General features: G+C 42.1%; 1 long non-coding RNA gene across 1 annotated transcript in view; it reads right to left on the bottom strand.

The window, feature by feature from the left end:
• Positions 1–4,187: 4,187 nt before the first annotated feature.
• LOC146858022 (uncharacterized) overlaps positions 4,188–24,464 on the bottom strand; it is a 29,117-nt gene continuing 8,840 nt past the window's right edge. Inside the window, exon 4 of the long non-coding RNA XR_014979979.1 lies at positions 4,188–4,912. This is a non-coding gene — a long non-coding RNA (uncharacterized LOC146858022). The remainder of the gene's footprint in view (positions 4,913–24,464) is intronic.

Raw genomic sequence — 24,464 nt, 5'->3', positions numbered from 1 at the left:
CTCCATGTGCGCACGGTGCGCGAAGCGCATCGTGCGTTCATGGCCCATCTAGCGTAACGTGGGCACGCGGTGCGCAAAGCGCACCGCGTGCTCACTGTGCGCGCACGGTGCGCGAAGCGCACCGTGCGCGCACTGAACGAACTGCGTTAAGTGGGCGCGCACGCCACAAATGGCGTAAAGTAACTTAGCATTTAAAAAAACGTACAAATTCACTGAAAAAACCATAGGTTTCACACACGTTATAGTTAGGAATTAGCATTTAAAAAACCTTGCAAATTCACTGAAAAAACCATAGGTTTCACACATGTTATAGTTAGCTGGACATTGTACTGATAAAAAACCAATGAAATTCCCCCGTTATAGTTACTGTAGGCAACTATAACTCACGCGACCGTAATCCTCTGCTGATGACATATGTGTCTTTATGAAAAAAAAATATTTGTAATATATGTATAGCTAAATTTTAATGGAAGAAGACATGGGCAAATAAGTGTCTAAATACAGTATTAGCATCAGCAGAGGATTACGGTCGCGTGAGTTATAGTTGCCTACAGTAACCATAACGGGGGAATTTTATTGGTTTTTTATCAGTAAAATGTCCAGCTAACTATAACATGTGTGAAACCTATGGTTTTTTCAGTGAATATATATATATATTACACATTCATGAATCCCACAATGGAAATGCTAATGAGTTGTGTTATTTTGCCATTGATCAAGCTCCAAAATCCTGGAGGGGAGGAAATAGGGAGCGGAAATTAAGACAACTTGAATCCAAATACATCATCTTATTCAACACCAGGATGCCGCATGGCCTGAACTCTGAAGAAGATTTACATGTTCATTTATAAAGTAATTCTATCAGTTAGATTTTCCTTATGTTCTTTATTTTATTGGTATTGTATTATATATTGTTTTAAAGGTCAATATTAGTCTCCACCGACACCATTTTTTCTCTACTATAAGTTTTTAAGCTTGTCGGTCCAGTTGAAAAACATCATGTTTAATCTTATTGATGTTTCAGCTCCGGTTTCTGTTCCCCACATACAACAAGATTTTATATTACAGAGGTTGGTCAATATATCAGCAATACGGAAATATGTACTTACAAGCACTTGCACTTTATGTACATGGTCTAACCACTTGATATGTATTAGTCTTTTTGACAGTTCAATAAGAAGGTATATGAACTTAAAAATAACAATAAATCTACCTATTTAGGACATAATATTTTAACAAATTTTAGATATATTTATTTGTTTATGAAAATGAGATAGTATTTTAAGCTTAAAAGGCAACAGGTGTGAAGCCTTTTATCATTCTAAAAATCTTAAATTGATTTGCCTTTTAGATTTCTTTTACAATCAAGAATATTTCAGAGAGAAAGATATGCGTTTGGAGAATACAAGGATTATGAAGTCACATCATGACACCCTCCTCAATTCATAAGTTCAATTGAAGCACTGTCAACTTGTATAAAATTAAGCATGGGAAACAGAACTGTCAGCAAATTGGGTGCCACTTCAGGCCCAGCAATGTCACACTGGAAATTAACAATCAAGTTACTGGCTGAGACTACTTGTTTAAATATGATGCTATGATAGAATTCAATTAATGGTAATCAGGAATGTGGAACGCATGCTTATAAACTAACATTTGTTGTAGGCCAAGATTATTAAGACACTGTGCCCACAGCCTACAGAGCAAAGATTTTAGATATATTTTTTATACATTATGCGTTGAGTTGCTGCATTTTTTTGCACTTGCATTATATTTGCACTCTAGGAGAGAAGCACTATGCACTTTATCTTTGCAAATAATGTTTACATGACAATAAGTCGATTGGGAACATGGTTTTTGAAACTTATGATCTAATTTCTGATTAAACAATGTCCCATTATTTATTTATATTTTTGTACGCACAGTGGTTAATATATATTTATCTAATACAAACTTTGCTCCCGCCAACCGGCTGGTTCAGCATAAATGCATCAGTCGATTCACCGAATATGAAACAATATTTGGGTTTTGATTTAGTGGCTGTGTCGATAAAGTTTGTTGTATTTAGACAAAAAATGGGAGCTATGTTTGTTTGTTTGCATTCAGGTTGACCACAAAGTCTTTTTTCTATTCCTAGTGGTCAGTAATTGGTGGATTCTATCATGTGACCCCCTTTTTTTGTAACCTTTGTTTGTGTGTTTTAACCCACACACTGAACGAGATGTCCATTGCATGATTAAGGCAGGTGATGCCGAAACGTGTCGCAAAGGAATGTAATTATTAAATCTGTGGATTTGGTGAAAGTCGTTGGTGTCGGCGTCCTTTCTTTGATTGAAGATGGGAGTTGGAGGTTGATATATATATATATATATTACCTACTGGCGGTCCCCAGTAGGTAGTTATAGTTAGGACCACGTTTCCATAGGAAATCCGCAACATTCTATTTTGAATAACTTTTGCGCCAGTCGACGAATCCTTGCGAATTTTTCAAAATAGGTGGGGCGCTATGCTCCGCTCCTACCCTGAAAGTCTCGGGGGGATTCATCAAGCGGGGGCTGAGATAAAAGGGGGGTCCCAAAACGCGTTTTTCCCATGCATTTTTCCATAGGACCTTTAGACACAGCTACAGCCCGAACGGCTGAACAGAATTACTTGAAATTTGGCTGAGAGGTAGTCCTCAGGTCAAGGAAGTGCCTTTTGTAGGTTTGGTGTAAATCTGTTCAGTAGATTCTGAGAAAATAGCCTTTAAATCAATATATATATCTGAGCCAGCTTACGGTGCGCTTACGGTGCGCTTACCGTACGCGTACGGTGACGTGCGCGAGCGCGATTCTGATTGGCTGTTAGATCTTAGTAAACATTCGAATCGGTCGAAACCAGGAAGCGGCGGCCGCCATTTTCTCTCTCGCACTCTGAGGGGGGAGCTGATAAACAAATGCCAAAAACATATAAGGGGGCTGTTTAGACAGCGCCCATGCACATAACCATGTTAGTTGAGTCTTCAAAGATCCCCCAAGGCAAAAAACGGTAATTTTTTATTTTTCGAAAATTTCGCCGATTACGCTTACCGTACGCTTACCGTACGCGTACGGTAAAAATTTTTTTTTTTTTAAAAATCCACACTCTCTCCACCCCGTGTGCAAATGGTGGCCGAAGGACACCATTTGTGCATGGCATATAAGAGCACAGCATTTCCCCAAAAAATTTCAACAGATTACCTATCACAAGGAAGCGCATAATATGTCCTCCATGTGCGCACGGTGAGCGAAGCGCATCGTGCGTACATGGCCCATCTAGCGTAACGTGGGCACGCGGTGCGCGTAGCGCACCGCGTGCCCACCGTGCGTGCACGGCACTAACTGCGTAAAGTGGGCGCACGGTGCACGAAGCGCACCGCGTGTTCACTGTGCGCGCACGGTGCGCGAAGCGCACCGTGCGCGAACGGAACGAACTGCGTTAAGTGGGCGCGCACGCCACGAATGGCGTAAAGTAACTTAGCATTTAAAAAACCGTACAAATTCACTGAAAAAACCATAGGTTTCACACACGTTATAGTTAGGAATTAGCATTTAAAAAACCTTGCAAATTCACTGAAAAAACCATAGGTTTCACACATGTTATAGTTAGCGGAAATTTTACTGATAAAAAACCAATGAAATTCCCCCGTTATAGTTAGTGCAGGAAACTATAGCTCACGCGACCGCAATCTTCTGCTGATGACATATGTGTCTTTATGAAAAAAAAATATTTGTAATATATGTATAGCTAAAAATTTATGGAAGAAGACATGGGCAAATAAGTGTCTAAATACAGTATTAGCATCAGCAGAGGATTGCGGTCGCGTGAGTTATAGTTTCCTGCACTAACTATAACGGGGGAATTTCATTGGTTTTTTATCAGTAAAATTTCCGCTAACTATAACATGTGTGAAACCTATGGTTTTTTCAGTGAATTTGCAAGGTTTTTTAAATGCTAATTCCTAACTATAACGTGTGTGAAACCTATGGTTTTTTCAGTGAGTATATATATATATATATATATATATATATAAACCAAGCAACGCTCCTGCTGGATTGCTCGACCCGAGGGAGGTGGCGCAAACGCCGGCGGAGCACGCCGGCTCGTAAATGTTTACCACAAAGTTCGATACTGCGCTCTCAGTTACCAGTAAATGCCAGAATCCAAAATAATGTCCAAAGAGGTGTTTATTCCTCACAACAACGCGTTTCAACTCTATGCCGAGTCTTGATCACGTAAGGACAAACAATCAGTGAACAACAGATAAGGTTTGCTGGAAGGGTAAACAGTGACAGAGGACAACAAATGATGTTAGCCTGTATCGGCAAACTGGCAGACATTTTGAAGTGGCAATACAAACGTAAAATTTATAAACCGTACACGCTACACATGTAAATCATAGTTGATGGTAAATACTAGGTTAGCATGAGTTAAATGCAGAATCTCCACATGTTGATGGTAAAATACATAAAACACATAAGACAAGTCCAGGCAAGTGCCAATGACCTCAACACAAGATTCATCAAGGCAAGTGCAAACGGACGACCCCAAGATACGGGGAAAGGTACTAGAAATGTCAGGAAGATGTGTCACATGCCACACTCTGGTGAGCATCTATAGTGAGGGATACACTGCTGAAATAGCAATGTAAGTGAATGTATCACTATCTTTCACTGGCAAGTGCAGAGAGTCTAAGACCAGAGTTATACTGGGCAAGTGCCCTTGTGAGCCTATTACAATGAAAGTCCATAAATGAACATAGGTATAAATGAATTGATGGCAGATCACTGTACCCTAGCACCAGAAGCCTTCATCCATATGCAGTGAAAAGTGGGGGAAAGGGTAGGAAGCCCGTGAATGTGCACGTGATTGTGATGAGCTCCTTCCTTCCCTCCTAAAAGTGAAAAAAGAACAAAAAAACAGTGTTAACATCTTAAAATCACAGAAACAGCAAAACATTAAACAATGTTGCTATTCTAATCCTGTGTACTACAGACAAGGAGGACAAGGAGGATCTAAACAAGGTTAGCCTACAGTGTATTCTATTAGACTTGCATCGGACAATTAAGCAAAGAAACAGAATGAGCTTCAATCCGTAATAGAACACATCCATTAAACATGATTAACATTATTTAAGGTGTACTGCCATCTCCTCATCCTGGTTCAATCCCCCAGGGTGTTTAGTCTGGAAATCTACGATGTATTTAGATTCCCTCTGTCGTAGTTTAAGTACTCTATCACCACCCCTGGGGTTATTGGAAATTTGTTCTAAGATGAAAAATCTTAGAAGGTCATGGTTGGAAAAATGCCTCTCATTCCAGTGTCGAGCCACCGCATATTTAGCATCTGAATGTATGATCGCCCGATAGTGTTCCAACACCCGTTTTTTCGTCATCTGGGTGGTGCTACCTATGTATCATAGTTCGCAAGGGCAGACAATCACATAAATGACAAATGTCGAACTACAGGTAAGGAATTGTGTAATTTCCTTATATATATATATTCACTGAAAAAACCATAGGTTTCAGGGGTGTTATAGTTAGCTGGACTTTTCACTCGTACAAAACCATAGAAATTCCCCCGTTATAGTTAGTTCAGCTAACTATAACTCGCGCGCCCGCAATGCACTGCTGATGACGTCACATATTACATCACTCATGACATGGTCAGTGACATCACTCATGACATCACTGATGACATCTCAAATGACATCACTGATGACATCATCCAGTGAATGTGTGTTTTTCTGAAAATTACATATGTTTCATATATGTATATCTCAAGGTCGATGGAAGAATAAATGGGTATATAAGTGTCTAAATGGATGATTTGTTTTTGAAAAATTGATTGTATAACTGACTGATTAAGTGTATCTTAGTGAATACATGGCTTAGTGAGTAATGTTTAAATATGTAAATATCTGTATCAGTCTCTCACTTTGTGTATAAGTGGCTGCATGGGTTGGTGAGTAGCTACATGAGTGTCTATATAGGTTATTAGTTGGTTTTTTGAGTATCAGTATACGTGTCTGATGTCTGTATGGTTCGGTGGGGGGTATTACGTAGTGCATAGGTGCATGAATGAGTGACTCACTGTTTGTATGTGTTGAAGACAGCATGTGTGCAGGACTGTATGGGTGGATGAGTGTGTGCATGGGTGTGTTAGTGAGTGAATGACTGTCTCAATAGTGTCTCTATGAGTAACTACATATGTTTTAAACTAGTATATGTGACTATTGGTGTATATAAGTGAGTATATGTGAGAGTGAGAGATTGAAAGAGTTCCTGTATGAATAAGTATGTGTTTCTATAAGTGATTGTTAAAAAGACTAAGTATGTGCAAGTTTCTGTAGAAGTAAGTGTGGTGGTGTGTGTATAACTGTATATGCAGGTAAACAGATGTTTGATTCTTTATTAGCATGAGTGACTATGTGTGTGAGTAACTTTATGGATGAGTGGCGTTGTGTAACAGGATGTATAGGTGTATGAGTACATATGATGAGTGAGTACATGTATGAGTGACTGTATAGGACTGTTGGTGAATGAGTGGATGTGGATCTTAAAATTACTGAATAGGTTGTTGTAACTGGTATTGGTATTTCCATTGTTTGGAAAATTTTAATTTCTATTTTTGAATGTGTGTATCAAAGGTTATATTAGGGGGAGAGGAGGTCAGCCACTCTATAACAAGGATGATGTCATCAGTGATGTCATCAATGATGTCATGAGTGATGTCACTGACCATGTCATGAGTGATGTAATATGTGACGTTATCAGCAGTGCATTGCGGGCGCGCGAGTTATAGTTAGCTGAACTAACTATAACGGGGGAATTTCTATAGTTTTGTACGAGTGAAAAGTCCAGCTAACTATAACGCCCCTGAAACCTATGGTTTTTTCAGTGAATTTCTAAGGTTTTTTAAATGCTAATTCCTAGCTATAACGTGCCTGAAACCTATGTTTTTTTCAGTGAATTTCAAAGGTTTTTTAAATGCTAATTTCTAGCTATGCCTACAGAGATAGGACATGTGAAGAAAGAAGGAAAAACGCACAGAAAGAAAAAAAAGAAATGCAGAAAGAAGCAACAGAAGTCCTCAAAGACGAAGAAAAGTGCAGGAAGAAGTATAACGTGCAGAAAGAACAAACAGAAGAGCAGAAACAAGCCTTGTTGCAAAATCATCCTGTACCCTCAACTTTTTCAGACGGATACTGGTGGTAACTGAGTCTGACTAACCAGTCCTAGAGCCAGTGCTATGTTAAAAGACACTCAGAATACAGTGAAAACACCTACATACACTATGGCACACTATGTTTTGGGGTCCCCCTGTGATTAGCATGACCTCCTCTGTAAGCCCCTAGTATATAATAGGGCAGGGGATTAAAACTACCTCTTAAAACGCACCACAGGGCGTGTTTGAACACATCACCTCATGCCCCATCCCCTCCCTTCCCCACTGTGTAAACACGCCCTGTAGCCACTTTAAGTTGAGAGATTAAGTCCCCTTGAATCCTGAGGGTCCCTAGGGTCCAACTAGACCACTAGGTACCTCCAGTAAGCGCCACAGAGCTGCGTTGCAGAGAGGTGTAAAAAGTGGCACGGCCTGCACCACCTCTCTGCAACGTAGAGCAGTGGTGCTTACTGGAAGCCCCTGGTGGGCTAGTTGGACCCCAGGGTCCCTCAGGATTGAAAGGGAATTATTTCCCCAACTTAAAAATGCGCCACAGGGCCTGTGGGCGTTCTGAGTTGAGAGATTAAGTCCCCTTGAATCCTAAGGGTCCCTAGGGTCAAACTAGCCCACTAGGTACCTCCAGTAAGCGCCACAGAGCTGCGTTGCATGGAGGTGTAAAAAGGGGCGTGGCCTCAGAACACCTGTCTGCAACGCAGCTCCCTGGCGCATACTGGAGATACCTGTTGGGCTAGTTGGCCCTCAGGGACCCTCAGTATTGAAGGGGAATTAATTCCTCAACTTACAACTGGCCAGGGGGCGCGTTTGCAGAGTACTGCAAGGAGGGGGCATGGCCTCCGGCGCGATGCCGGTCTTTTATTTATTTATTTTTAAGAAGGAGGGCTGTGTGGCCCCCTTTCTTTTTCTAATTTATTATCCCTGGGGACCCCATCCCCCAGGGTCTGCACCCTAATTTTTTTGTTGAAAAAAATTAAATTGGCCCTCCCAAGGCCTTAATCGGCCCGGGGATCCCAACCCCCAGGTCATGGCCTTTTTTAAAAAATGTTATTCTTTAGGAGGGGGGCTGTGTTGCCCCCCTCCTCAGGCCACTTATGGCCCCGGGGACCCCATCCCCCGGGGCCGGCCTTTGTTTTTTATTTAAAAAAATATATATATATTCATAGAAACACCTAGGACATGCTGGACAAACCATATGTACCTATCACCATGACGATTTGCGTGATATTCATTAAAAGGCGACTACAATGAATCCACGTAGAATGTATTCACACCACTAGTGAAGCTCTGACATGTCTGACACCCTACCGTGCCTAATCCCGGTGCCCCCGCTGGTGGGTACTCTCCAAGTAGACACCCTTGTCGTTTATTATACAAACATGGGTAGCTATTGACGGGCACATTTAATACACATGCACACCAAGCCATTCAAAGGGGATTCGACAAAAATTCGACCAAACTATGCAAGAAACCCCCTCACGGTTAATAAAACAAACATCCACCGCCGGATGTGTAATACTTTTTATTTTACTCTCTGGAAAGGAGACAAACCTCACTTGAGAGTCACAGCGTGCTCCTGGCTGAGCCCAATGCTGTGTTACACCCACCAGTGCCCGCCGAGTGCCACACACCTCTGTGTTGTATTCCACCAGCTAGTGCATATGCTATGACACTCTCTAACCCAAGTGCACTGTAACACCACCCCGTGAATATGTCATGCCACACTTGCCTTCGCACGGGTTATATTGCCCCATCTAACGTGCCTTCCTCGATGCCTATGTTATAAAGCACAGCGCTATGCCATACATATTACAATCTGGGATCCATATCTTTGTCACAGTGCATATGCAATGTTACACTACCCAGCACATATTTTATATTACAACTTTAGAGACTACTTAGGTTACACAACACTGCCCTGTGCATATTACACTCCAAGGCAAATATCACATAGCAAGCGCTAGTGCCTGTGCTATCTCGCGCTCTCCAATGAATCTGTCATTGCGCACAATGTATTGCATATTATATTTCACGCCCGGTTCATCTTATATCACACTTTTTGGTGCATAGTTTATACCATATACTATATCTAGTTTTCATTTTAAATCGTGCTCTCAGGACTATGTTCTATATAACACTGCGTCCACCTACCCTTTTCACGGGCATTACATTTTGCGATGGGGGGTGGAGGGTCAGGGGATGTTTCTGCCAAGTGAGCCCGGAGTCACAGTCCCAAACGTCCTCTTCTTCCTGAATAAAAGTGAGATTATGCTGCATATTTGTTCATATTTTAAGTAGTTCGCACAGACACACATTTTAAAAACAATAAAGTTCCTAATACCCACCTTCTATGAACGGTTAGCTTGCTGCCCCATCCACCTCCTGCCTATCCTCTGTTGTCTGAATCCATAGACTAGCCTCCTCCCTCCTGCCATGCATGGTCTGATGTGCTGCCACTGCCCTGCATTTAGCATGATGTACCAGTCCACTCATCCTGCCCTCCATTGCTCAATTCTATGGCCCATCATTGACCTCCTGCTTAGCCTCTGTGCTTTGCTTGCTGCCCCTATTCTCCTACCCCCTGCCCTCCGATGTCTTTGTGCATGCCCCTGCTCCATCCTTTTTGACCACCATGTTCCATGGACCTGCCACTCCTATCTACTCTGAGTGTTCTGTTGAGCTGCCACTCCCCTACCACCTGCCTAGCATTGTCAGACTGTAACCTGTCCCTGCCACCTCCACCCTTCCTGTCCACATGCCATGCCCCTATCCCCTTCCTCCTGTCCTCCATGGTCCATTTTATTGCCACACCCTTCTGCCCTCCCTGGTCTGTTGTGCTGCAACTGCTCCTCCTGCCTGCCCCGCGCGGTCTGTTGTGAGGCCCCTTCCCCTGAACTTTCTTGTCTGTGCCCAGGTCCTGACCCTCCCTTCTATCCTCCATGGTCCTTTGTGCATGCCCCTGCACCCTCCTTCTTGCCCATCATAGCCATTGTGCTGCCACTAACCCTCCCGCTTGCCATGCATGGTCTTCTGTGCTGCCATGGTCCCTCCCACCTTCCCTGTGTGGTCAGCTAGCTGCTCGTGACCCCCTCCCACCTTCCCTCCATGGTCTGTGTGTATGCCATCATAGTCTCACTGTTGCTCTCCATGGTGTGTCTTGTTTCTAGTGCCCATCCTGCCTGACCTCCATGGTCATCTTGCTGCTCCTGCCCTGCCCCCTTGCCCCCAGCCCTCTGTTTCCATGTGCAGACCCCTATTCCCTCCCTCCTGGCTTGTCGGTTCCATTGTAATGCCCCTGATCCGTCCCTCCTGCCCTTTATGGTCTGTTATGCTGCAGCTTTCTCTCCTGTCTGTCCATTATGGTCAGCTAGCTACCATTGCCTCTTTCCCCTCTGTTGTCTGTTGTCCATGTGCATGGTCCTGCCCCCTCCCTATTGCTTTCTATGGATTGTTGTGCTGCACTCCCGTCCCGCATGCCCTGTGTGGTGTATTGTGCTGCTGCAAACCCTGATGCCTGCCCTGTAGGGTCAGTTTGGTGCACCTCTCAATGTCCCTCCTGTCCTCTGTTATCCGAGTCCATGTCCCTACCCCAATTCCTCCTGCCTACCATGATCCAATGTACCATACTTGCGAACATTTTGAACTTGGTAACAGGGAGATTTTGAAATAAAACTGGGGTATTGATTTTCCCCTTTGAGTTACATCGAAAATGAGAAGATTGTAGACAGGAAACAGATCAAGTAAAGCCCATTTGAGCTTAAAAACATTGGACGTTTCCTGGCTGAAACGGGTCTGTTGGCATGTATGGTTGTATGACTACTGCCTCTTCCTTCTGACCACAATGGTCTATTATATTGCCACAGCCTCTCTTGCCAGTCCTGTATTGTTGGTTTGTTGCCCCTGCCCCCCTTTTCACTGCCCTCCATATTCTGTTGTGCTGCCACTGCCCTTCCTGCCTGCCTAGTGTGGTCAAATTGTTGCCTCTGCCTTCTCCTACCTGCCTTCAATTTTCAGAGTCCGTGCCCCTGGCCTCTGCCTCTCAACAGTATCCCAATGAACAACTAGATTGCTAACATTCTATATTTATTACAAAAGTGTGGAATGCCTGACGTCATCTTGATGTAATCAAAACTGTAATGCCTAGAGCATTTGCTTTAGAAATTACATATATGAGAGGGTCTTATTTGCATCAACATTATGGTTAGTGCTCTAAAAAACTAAAATGAGGACATATTTTCTGAGTTTTCAAATAGCGACAAAGAACTTTTAAATTATTTGTTATCTTTATGTTTTTTTATCCAGTTGACCACTTGATTAAATGTTGCATCCAAGGGGAGAGGGTGTGGTGTTACTTCCAGAGCTGCAGACTTTGCAACTGGGGAACCAGGTTGGAGTTTCTGCTTCAGCTCAACATTCTGTGATTCTGGTCAAATCACTTAATCTCCTCATGTCTACAACCAAAATGAATTTGATGTTGTGTGATGTAACCAATGTTCATGTAAAGCACTCCAATACCTGACAAGTCTACACTATATAAAACTGCAAATACACAAAAAATAAGTGTTTTGCACTTTTCTGTCATTGGGCTACATTTGGGCTACATCTGGGTGATATTTGGGCTACATGTGGGCTCTTTTGTCTCTGGTGGCCATTTTAGGAGATTTATTTGTTATGAAGTTTCCTAATTTCCTCATTTACTGCAGTCTCCTCAGTAGGAAATGCTTTCAGTTTTTTACTTTGATTCCATCAAGAAGGTATTCAGATATGTCACACATTTGCCATAAATTCTGAATGTTAGCACTCTAGTTGCTCATTAGATCACTGTAGTAAAGCTACTGCTCACCACGGAAGTCTGCTGCTAGTATTAGAAGTGCATGTTTCAGTCTGCATTTCAGAATTTTTTGATGAAATAGAAGAGGATTTGAGAAGTCACTCAAAATGTGCCCTAATTTTTCTTTCTTCAGCACTAATCATAATTTCTATGGCAAAATGAACCCCCTCATTGTGTTCCTTTTTAAATTAAATGTTTTAAGTGTTACCAGTTTATTCCAATCAAGATGGCTTCAGGTGTGCCATACTTTTGTCATAAGTAAGACAGTAAGCGCTCTAGTTGTTCTTAAGAACACTTTGGGACATTCTGTCATTGGGCTATACTTGGGCTACATCTGGGTGATATTTGGGCTACATTTGGGCTCTTTTGTCTCTGGTGGCCATTTTAGGAGATTTATTTGTTATGAAGTTTCCTAATTTCCTCATTTACTGCAGTCTCCTCAGTAGGAAATGCTTTCAGTTTTTTACTTTGATTCCATCAAGAAGGTATTCAGATATGTCACACATTTGCCATAAATTCTGAATGTTAGCACTCTAGTTGCTCATTAGATCACTGTAGTAAAGCTACTGCTCACCAGGCAAGTCTGATGCTGGTATTCAAAGTGCATGTTTCAGTCTGCATGTCAGAATGTTTTTATGAAATAAAAGAGGATTTCAGAAGTCAAAATGTGCCCTAGTTTTTCTTTCTGCAGCACTAATCATAATTTGTATGGCAAAATGAACCCCCTCATTTTGTTCCTTTGTAAATTAAATGTTTTAAGTGTTACCACTTTATTCCAATCAAGATGGCTTCAGGTGTGCCATACTTTTCTCATAAGTAAGACTGTTAGCGCTCTAGTTGTTCTTTAGAGCACTCTGGGAAGCTGCAGTAGAACACAAAGGAATCAACTGACAGTCTCTGCCCTTGTTGGATGTACATGTTTTACTGAGAATGTCAGACTTCATTCTTACATGACTGAGAAAGATAATGTGAATTTACAGAAAATATGCTCTCAGTTTGGCTTATAGATCAAATTCCAAACCTCTGTGGGAAAAGTATGAGAAAATAGTTTTCTCTCAAACATGGTTCGTGATATCACAGCAGAAGGCTTTTCCACATGGTAAAATCACCTTAGAACACACCACAATTCCTAAAATGAGTATGGGACCATCAACAAATGATTTATAATGTAACTAAAGTCTTAAAACCTTCTATTAACTGCAATGCTTTTTAATGAGGTGCTATCATGTACATTGGTCCCAAGATGGCTGCCAACACTTCTTGGATGAAGTGCTGACAGCCAATCAGATCTCCTGATGAGATGTGTGGCTAGGCTCCGCCCAGATATGTATGTGATTTTACTTTTGATTTTCTCAGGAACTACTGAACAGATTGACACCATATATGCAAAAGGCACATGCCTGACCTGAGGACTACCTCTTTGCCAAATTTCAAGTAATTCTGTTCAGCCGTTCGGGCTGTACCTTGGACAATTGCATGGGGAAAACGCATTTTGGGACCCCCCTTTTTTCTCAGCCCCCGCTTGACGAATCCCCCCGAGACTTTCTGGGTAGGAGCTGAGCAGAGCGCCCCACCTATTTTGAAAATTTTGCGAGGATTCGTCAACCGGCGCCAAAGTTATTCCAAATAGAATGTTGCGGATTTCCTATGGAAACACGGTCCTAACTATAACTATCTACTGGCGACCGCCAGTAGATAATATATATATATATATATATATCAAAGACAGAAACCGCTCTACTGTTGAGCAATCAGAGGACACAGCGGGGAATTTCTGGAAGACCATTTAATCACAGCTAATTAGGCACAATGCATTTCGGCGTCCATCGCCTTCTTCAGATGCCGGTAGCTCAGGGTTATCCCACCTCCCTCCTTTAAATATCATATTGGCCCTCCCATTGGCGGGAGTGAAGCTTGTCCCAATTGGTTGCTTTGCTGTAGTCCTATAATAAAGACTCCAATACCCAGCATGCACTGTAATGGTAAGTTCCACCAGCGGGACAGATTTCTGCTCACAATGAGCGCTGCTTTGCCAAACAAGAGAGGGGGGTTAATGCTTTGGGAGCGCCCTGTAATTACGTGTCCATGGGCTCCCCGAGTCCCCTACGTCCAAGCCACAATTCCAGATGTCAAGCCGAGCCGTGGATCGACGATGCAGTCATCACGATCCTCCGTGTCGTCATGGACTGTCAGCTGGCAGCAGCCCCTTGCCTGGCCTGATCTTGGGGCGGACCTGTGGGATTCAATCGCTTGAATATCAAACTGCCTGGTTGCCAATTTTCCCTCAGGTCTCTTGCTGGGCGGGTCACCTTTAGCGCGTGATTGGCAACACGCGCATAATATCAAAGACAGAAACCGCTCTACTGTTGAGCAATCAGAGGACACAGCGGGGAATTTCTGGAAGACCATTTAATCACAGCTAATTAGGCACAATGCATTTCAGCGTCCATCGCCTTCTTCAGATGCCGGTAGCTCAGGGTTATCCCACCTCCCTCCTTTAAATATCATATTGGCCCTCCCATTGGCGGGAGTGAAGCTTGTCCCAATTGGTTGCTTTGCTGTAGTCCTATAATAAAGACTCCAATACCCAGCATGCACTGTAATGGTAAGTTCCACCAGCGGGACAGATTTCTGCTCACAATGAGCGCTGCTTTGCCAAACAAGAGAGGGGGGTTAATGCTTTGGGAGCGCCCTGTAATTACGTGTCCATGGGCTCCCCGAGTCCCCTACGTCCAAGCCACAATTCCAGATGTCAAGCCGAGCCGTGGATCGACAATGCAGTCATCACGATCCTCCGTGTAGTCACGGACTGTCAGCTGGCAGCAGCCCCTTGCCTGGCCTGATCTTGGGGCAGACCTGTGGGATTCAATCGCTTGAATATCAAACTGCCTGGTTGCCAATTTTCCCTCAGGTCTCTTGCTGGGCGGGTCCTCTTTGGCGCGTGATTGGCAACACGCGCATAATATCAAAGACAGAAACCGCTCTACTGTTGAGCAATCAGAGGACACAGCGGGGAATTTCTGGAAGACCATTTAATCACAGCTAATTAGGCACAATGCATTTCGGCGTCCATCGCCTTCTTCAGATGCCGGTAGCTCAGGGTTATCCCACCTCCCTCCTTTAAATATCATATTGGCCCTCCCATTGGCGGGAGTGAAGCTTGTCCCAATTGGTTGCTTTGCTGTAGTCCTATAATAAAGACTCCAATACCCAGCATGCACTGTAATGGTAAGTTCCACCAGCGGGACAGATTTCTGCTCACAATGAGCGCTGCTTTGCCAAACAAGAGAGGGGGGTTAATGCTTTGGGAGCGCCCTGTAATTACGTGTCCATAGGCTCCCCGAGTCCCCTACGTCCAAGCCACAATTCCAGATGTCAAGCTGAGCCGTGGATCGACGATGCAGTCATCACGATCCTCCGTGTAGTCACGGACTGTCAGCTGGCAGCAGCCCCTTGCCTGGCCTGATCTTGGGGCGGACCTGTGGGATTCAATCGCTTGAATATCAAACTGCCTGGTTGCCAATTTTCCCTCAGTTTACAATGATGAACATTGATGAGGGACAAAAGAAAAAACCTGTTGCAATGTCAAAGAGAATTGGCAGACATGTTGGAATGGTCAAATCATAGGGAGTATTGTTGCGAATGCAATCTTTCATACATGAATGTGTATATTTTAAATGAGTATCAAACCACAAAAATTATGTTACTCAATATACTAACTCCGTTTTGATATCGTGTGTAATTGTCAGACATTGCTATTGCTGATGGTAAATGTCTCCATTGCCTGTCAATCAAAACAGCGCGTCTCGCATTGATGCTTCTCATACACATGTGTGTGCTCCGAATCTAATTCTATAAGTGTCAATTTGCCTGATGGCCATAATCTTCTGCAACTAGCGCAAGTGCGCGGAATGTTGAAATACAAACATTCTAATGGTCACAAGACTTGCGGTGTCACGGATTGGTTGTTGTGGCAAGTGCCCCCTGACTCAGCGCAAAGAAACATAACACGACAGCAAATAAACAGTCCAACACGTGATCGTGTAGTCCCTCCAAGTTCACCTACTGTACCAGTCCATCCACCGAATTAAGTGAAAAGAGGGGATGAGGGTAGGCTGCCCGTGAAAAGTGCACGCTGGTGTCTGGGCCCCTTCCTAGCAATGTCTGACAATTACACACAATATCAAAACGGAGTTAGTATATTGAGTAACATAATTTTTGTGGTTTGATACTCATTTAACATATATATATTCATGTATGAAAGATTGCATTCGCAACAATACTCCCTATGATTTGACCATTCCAACATGTCTGCCAATTCTCTTTGACATTGCAACAGGTTTTTTCTTTTGTCCCTCATCAATATTCATCATTGTAAACTTTATCAATCCCCATGTGTTGTGCACTAACCTTACATGAACAAGGCTTTGCAACAAGCTGAAACGCGTTGTAAGAATAAACATCCCTGTTGAAATCGATGGAACTGGAGTAATTTGATTTCTGAGAGCGCATTGCATTGGAACTTTTTGGAGACATTTACTATGCGCCACCTCTCTCGGGTCTCTTGTGTCCGGAAGGAGCAAGTTTTGGGATATATATATATATATATATATATATATATATATATATATATATATATATATATATATATATATATATATATATATATATATTACCTACTGGCGGTCGCCAGTAGGTAGTTATAGTTAGGACCACGTTTCCATAGGAAATCCGCAACATTCTATTTTGAATAACTTTTGCGCCGGTCGACGAATCCTTGCAAATTTTTCAAAATAGGTGGGGCGCTACGCTCCGCTCCTACCCTGAAAGTCTCGGGGGGATTTGTCAAGCGGGGGCTGAGATAAAAGGGGGGTCCCAAAACGCGTTTTTCCCATGCGTTTTTCCATAGGACCTTTAGACACAGCTACAGCCCGAACGGCTGAACAGAATTACTTGAAATTTGGCAGAGAGGTAGTCCTCAGGTCAAGGAAGTGCCTTTTGTAGGTTTGGTGTAAATCTGTTCAGTAGATTCTGTGAAAATAGCCTTTAAATCAATATATATATCTGAGCCAGCTTACGGTGCGCTTACGGTGCGCTTACCGTACGCGTACGGTGGCGTGCGCGAGCGCGATTCTGATTGGCCCTTAGATCTTAGTAAACATTCGAATCGGTCGAAACCAGGAAGCGGCGGCCGCCATTTTCTCTCTCGCACTCTGAGGGGGGAGCTGATAAACAAATGCCAAAAACATATAAAGGGGCTGTTTAGACAGCGCCCATGCACATAACCATGTTAGTTGAGTCTTCAAAGATCCCCCAAGGCAAAAAACAGTAATTTTTTATTTTTCAAAAATTTCGCCGATTACGCTTACCGTACGCTTACCGTACGCGTACGGTAAAAAACTTATAAAAAAAAAAAAAACCCACTCTCTCCACCCCGTGTGCAAATGGTGGCCGAAGGCCACCATTTGTGCATGGCATATAAGAGCACAGCATTTCCCCAAAAAATTTCAACAGATTACCTATCACAAGGAAGCGCATAATATGCCCTCCATGTGCGCACGGTGCGCGAAGCGCATCGTGCGTACATGGCCCACCGTGCGTGCACGGCACTAACTGCGTAAAGTGGGCGCGCGGTGCGCGAAGCGCACCGCGTGCTCACTGTGCGCGCACGGTGCGCGAAGCGCACCGTGCGCGCACGGAACGAACTGCGTTAAGTGGGCGTGCACGCCACGAATGGCGTAAAGTAACTTAGCATTTAAAAAACCGTACAAATTCACTGAAAAAACCATAGGTTTCACACACGTTATAGTTAGGAATTAGCATTTAAAAAACCTTGCAAATTCACTGAAAAAACCATAGGTTTCACACATGTTATAGTTAGCGGAAATTTTACTGATAAAAAACCAATGAAATTCCCCCGTTATAGTTAGTGCAGGAAACTATAACTCACGCGACCGCAATCTTCTGCTGATGACATATGTGTCTTTATGAAAAAAAAATATTTGTAATATATGTATAGCTAAAAATTTATGGAAGAAGACATGGGCAAATAAGTGTCTAAATACAGTATTAGCATCAGCAGAGGATTGCGGTCGCGTGAGTTATAGTTTCCTGCACTAACTATAACGGGGGAATTTCATTGGTTTTTTATCAGTAAAATTTCCGCTAACTATAACATGTGTGAAACCTATGGTTTTTTTCAGTGAATATATATATATATATATATATATATATATATATATATATATCTTCCCAAAAGATGCCCTGCAAAAAGGCAGAGATGATAATCTGTTCCATGCAAATAAATAGTTGTGAAACCCATCGGCTGGAGGAGTGCGTCTCTGTTGCGGGCATCTTTTGGGAAGATTTTACACGGCAGGTCCAGCCGTGAGAGGTCGCACCACCCATCAATGTCAAGGGATCGTCAGCCATGAATTATTCGTGGTGGTAAAGACGGCGCAGCTGATGTCAAGATTACGGAACAGGCTCTCATTTCTGTGACCCACTGGAGGGTAAGAATTGGTCCAAGAAATAAACTTTAAACATGCACGACCACTGGAGGTAAAAAATCATTGAAACATTAACTACAAGTTCCGTCATGCACTGTAATTAATTCTATTAAGAGGGGCACACCGGAAGCCTCAATCAAGACATGAAGGGAACTGTGGGTAATCTAAGAACTGCTGTGTGTTTGAATCTGCCTCTGAGGAAAGAGCGCGAACGCTCTGAAACGCGTAAGGCAAAATGGATTTAAAAAGGCAGAGATGATAATCTGTTCCATGCAAACAAATAGTTGTGAAACCCATCGGCTGGAGGAGTGCGTCTCTGTTGCAGGGCATCTTTTGGGAAGATATATATATATATAGATATATATATATATATAGATATATATATATATATTATCTACTGGCGGTTGCCAGTAGATAGTTATAGTTAGGACCGTGTTTCCATAGGAAATCCGCAACATTCTATTTGGAATAACTTTGGCGCCGGTTAACGAATCCTCGCGAAATTTTCAAAATAGGTGGGGCGCTCCGCTCCGCTCCTACCCTGAAAGTCTCGGGGGAATTCGTCAAGCGGGGGCTGAGAAAAAAGGGGGGTTCCAAAACGCGTTTTCCCCATGCATTTTCCCATAGGACCTTTAGTCCGAGCTACAGCCCGAACGGCTGAACAGAATTACTTGAAATTTGGCAGAGAGGTAGTCCTCAGGTCAGAGATGTGCCGTTTGCAGGTCTGGTGTAAATCTGTGCAGTAGGTCCTGAGAAAATAGCATTTAAATCAATATATATATCTGTAAGCGCGCTCCATGCGCTTACGGTAAGCTTACCGTACGCGTACGGTGCCGTGCGCGAGCTCAATTCTGATTGGTGGTTACATGACTGTAAACATTCGAATCGGTCGAAATCAGAAAGTGTCGCCCGCCATTTTCTGTCTCTCGCACTGAAAAACAAAGGTGGATAACGTGAAAAGGGGGCAACGAAGAGAGTTGAAGACCCCCTAGCGTTTGTCAGGGGATCCACGAAGGACCAAAAAGTACGAAAAATACATTTAATAATTTTAAAAAAAAATCGCGGAGTGCGCGTACGGTAAGCTTACCGTACGCGCACGGCAAAAAATAAAATTAAAAAAAAAACGAAATAGCAATCACATTTATTAAATAAATTGAAGGACCCGCAAGGGAGAAAAAAAAATTGTTACTGTGTAAAAAAAGGCGAGGCGCGCACGGTATGAACTGCGCAACGTGGGCGCTCGGTGCGCAAAGCGCACCGAGTGCCCACAGCGCGCGCACGGTGTGCGAAGCGCACCGTGCGCGCAGGGTGTGCGCACGGTGAAAAACCAGAAAAAAAAATAAAAAATATATACATAACTTAGCATTTAAAAAAACGTACAAATTCACTGAAAAAACCATAGGTTTCACACACGTTATAGTTAGGAATTAGCATTTAAAAAACCTTGCAAATTCACTTAAAAAACCATAGGTTTCACACATGTTATAGTTAGCTGTACATTTCACTCGTAAAAAAACAATGAAATTCCACGTTATAGTTAGATCAGGTAACTATAACTTGCGCGACCGCAATCCACAATGTGTCATTTCAGATGTCATCATTGATGTGAAGAGTGATGTCACTGACCATGTCATGAGTGATGTAATATGTGACGTCATCAGCAGTTTATTGTGGGCGCGCAAGTTATAGTTACCTGATCTAACTATAACGTGGAATTTCATTGGTTTTTTACGAGTGAAATGTACAGCTAACTATAACATGTGTGAAACCTATGGTTTTTTAAGTGAATTTGCAAGATTTTTTAAATGCTAATTCCTAACTATAACGTGTGTGAAACCTATGGTTTTTTCAGTGATATATATATATATATGTTAACCCCTTCGCTGCAGCGCTGGGGGGGGCAGGGGGGCAGCGCGGTGGGCCTGTGCTCATGACGGAGCAGCTCCGTCATGAGCCACAGTTGAGCTGTGCTCATGACGGAACGGTTCCGTCATGACTCCGCCCATTTGCGTTGTCGCCCCGCACAGGCGGGGAAACAGCGCCGCGCAGGCGGAGCGGCCGCCGACAGGATTGTCATGACGGAACCGTTCCGTCATGAGCACACGCCAACCGTGGCTCATGACGGAACGGTTCCGTCATGAGCAGGGAAGGGGTTAATAACATATTAAAATGAATAATACAAAATTTAGTAAATTTAACATTCATTTAAACAAAATATAACAAATACACTTCATTTAAATAATAAACACACAAACATAATTATTTATACATAGATCTATATTTACTTTACAATAATAAACTATAATTTTGTATTCATTTTAAAAGTTTAAAATTATATAAAAATAAAAATATGTATATCAATAATTTAAAATATGGGAAAAAAAACATTCTTTAATAAATTAAAACATTAAACAATAACAACATATTTAAACTTACATTTCCCAATACAGTCAGTGCAACAGTTGGGAAAGTGTGGTATAGCGGAGAGGTAAAAATGACTATTCTCTCTCCAATAAGTACAACAGTAGGGAAGTGTTGGATTGCGAAAGAGTAAACATTACTATTCCAACTCCGATGAGTGCAACAGTAGGTAAGTGTTGGATAGCGGAGGGACAATATTTACTATTCCAAATCCAGTCAGTACAACAGTAGGAAAAGTGTTGGATAGCGGAGAGGTGAAATTTACTATTCCCACTCCAGTGAGTGCAACAGTAGAGAAAGTGTTGGATAGGGGAGGGTTAAAAATTACTATGCCCATTCCAGTTGTTCAAAAGCAGAGAATATGTTGGGTCGCCAAGGGGTACAAAATTTCTATTCCCACTCCAATGAGTACAACAGTAGGGAAAGTGTTGGATAGCGAAGGGGTAAACATTGCTATTCTCACTCCAATAACTGCAACAGTAGGGGTAGTGTTGGATAGCGGAGGAGTAAATATTATTATTCCCACTCCAATGAGTACAACAGTAGGGAAAGTGTTGGATAGCGAAGGGGTAAACATTGCTATTCCCACTCCAATAACTGCAACAGTAGGGATAGTGTTGGATAGTGGAGGAGTAAATATTACTATTCCCACTCCAATGAGTACAACAGTAGGGAAAGTGTTGGATATTGGAGGGGTAAAAACTACTATTTCCACTCCAAAAAGAGCCACAGTAGGGAAAGTGTTGGATAGCAAAGGGCTAAAAATTACTATTCCCACTCCAGTGAATGCAACAGTAGAGAAAGTGTTGGATAGCGGAGGAATAAAATTTACTACTCACACTCCAGTCAGTTAAAAAAAATAACAAAAAACATTTAAAGTATAAAAAAATTAATGAAATAAATAAATATTTTAAAAATTAAAGAACAAATATATAGAATATATTAAAAAGACATATTATAATATTAATTACATATAACAAATACCTACAAATATTATATAAAATAAAATTAAAATTAAAATTTTAAACTAGAAAAGATTTACAAAAATACCCACTAATTATAACATACATGAATTTACTTTATTTCCTACCCTATAACACCACACAAATCACAACACACTTCTGAATTTAAAAAAATGTACTTCCATAAATACCGTAAATATTTATCAATTAAAACATATTTAACCCTAAATACCCACAACAAACACCTAAATTAAATTGTAAAATAATAAATTACACAATTAAAACTTATTTTAAAATTAAAAACTATTACTACTAAACAACTAATTATGAAGTAATTAAAATGTATCTAATACCCACCCTTTACCCCTTTAAAAGTAAAGACAACACATCAAAAATAAACAGTTACACAAAATAAATATAATTTTTTTTACATTACTAAACAACTATATATTAAATAATTTAACACAAATTTAAAGGAAAAAAAAAGGTCAAAAAGTAGCTTTATTCGATAACAAGGATCTTAAAAGCAATAACATAAAAACAGACATCATAAAAGTACAATTATGAGATAAAACATGGTCTAAAAAACATACAATCCATAAAAACTGCAATTAAAAATTTCCATACTAAGATAACAATGGGCAATTTCAGATAAAAGATTTTATATGATCATAAATTTGTTCAGTTTCAGCTTATTTTCAATTTATAGGGCAAATATATAAAAAGAAGTGCAACCGGAAATGCGTTATAAGTACAATAGTTCATCTAGGTTGTAGCGCATAGTATTTGGTGCCTTACTATCCAGGCACGGCCAAGATACCTGGCCGCGCCGCAGGCCAAGAAGGTCCGTGCATCCGTTTTCAGTATACGCAAGGCAACCCTGTGTTCACGAGTGCCCAATGAACTACAAATGGGTTTTAGCCATCTTGTTCTTGCCTTCTTATAAGCGTCGCAAGCAAACATAAAATGGGCCAAGGTTTCAGCTGGAGCCTTGCAGCACGGGCAATCCACTGTTGTCTGATGCGGGACACTCCATTTTACAGGTTATTCTCGTATCGGGAGAGTGCCTATCCTAAACTGAATATAAAGTGCCCTGTCACGTGGTGTCTGAATAAAATCTAAATAGGGTTCTAAAAATATACGCTGCTTATGTAAATAGAATTCATCTGTGAGTTTTCCTAGTCTTGAGTTGCAATGCTCTTGTGCGTCCACCCAAGCCCAGTAGCACTTTTTTAGATCGACCTTACAGGGTGGGATTTGATTTTCCCACGAGTCCTTCAAACCAAGCGCCAAAACCAGTTTTTTGAGGTTAGATAACCAACTAATCTTTTGATTGCCCTCCATAGCCATCACTTCTGTAAGCGCAGAGGCATAACTGCCAAGCTCTGGGGTACGTCGCAGGTGGGCCCAAAATAACAAGGGCCGCAGCTTAGCAATATCTTTGAAAGAGCGCCTACCCAGATCACTCATCAGGGGTTTTAGGGGTACCTTGCTGGGAAGCATCACTAGATCTCTAAAAAATGTATGTTCAGATCTGCTAATTCCATCGACAATGTTGAAGCCCCATAATTCGGCACCATAGAGAGCTGAGCTAACAGCTTTAGCTGCATAAATCGTGAGGGCAGGAGCCACAGGTCTGCTCTGCGAGGAGCGATGTTCTTTAAGTAGTGTTCCTACCACACGTTTATGGCTCAAGAGCATTTTGTCAATATGGTGCCTCCAATAAATTTTCTCAGCAAGCCAAATCCCTAGGTAATCAAACGTTAGGACACGCTCTAAGTGTGTATCGTCTAGTATAAAATTAGCTTTATGTGGCTTGTAGGGATTAAACATCATAAGCTTAGTTTTGGTGGTGTTAACAACCAACCCCCTGGATTTACAGAACAGATGGAACCTATCTAAGAGCTTCTGGAGCCCAGTCGGAGTTTTAGACATGAGGAGAGTATCATCCGCAAAGAGCAGGGTAGGAACCTTGTCTCCTGCCAGAGACGGGGCATCCGATGGAAATTCTTGTAAAAAGCTGAACACTCCATTAATAAATAAAGAGAATAGGGTGGGCGCCATTACACGACCCTGTCGGACTCCTCTATTTACGGGGATCCTGTCTGTCTTCTGTGCCTGAGATCCCCACCTTACTTGGGCATAATTGCCCGCGTGAAGGCGAATAAGCAGATTCAGGATCATAGGATCAATCCCCATCTCGCCTAGTAGTTGCCACAGCCGATCTCGGGGCACTAGGTCAACGACAGTCTTCAGGTCAATAAAGGCCAGATAAAGACTGCCCCTGCCAATTAGTACAACCTTCCAATAGATTAGCAGCAGTCTAAATGCTTAATCCACTGTACCTGTGCAAGCCCTAAAACCCACTTGATACTGGGAAAGAACAGCCTTATCATTGGGATCCCTGGATACACTTGCATCCCTTAGATTCTGCCAGTGTGTCTCCTCACATTCACGCTTAGCTTGAATAACATTATAAAAAATCAACAGGAGCAAAAACCCATAAACCTAGTTGAGACTAAGGTGAGTAAGTAAAGGAAA

Source organism: Triturus cristatus, chromosome 3_2 (assembly GCF_964204655.1).
Source record: "Triturus cristatus chromosome 3_2, aTriCri1.1, whole genome shotgun sequence".
NCBI lineage: Eukaryota > Metazoa > Chordata > Amphibia > Caudata > Salamandridae > Triturus > Triturus cristatus.
This window is presented reverse-complemented; position numbering and strand designations above follow the sequence as displayed.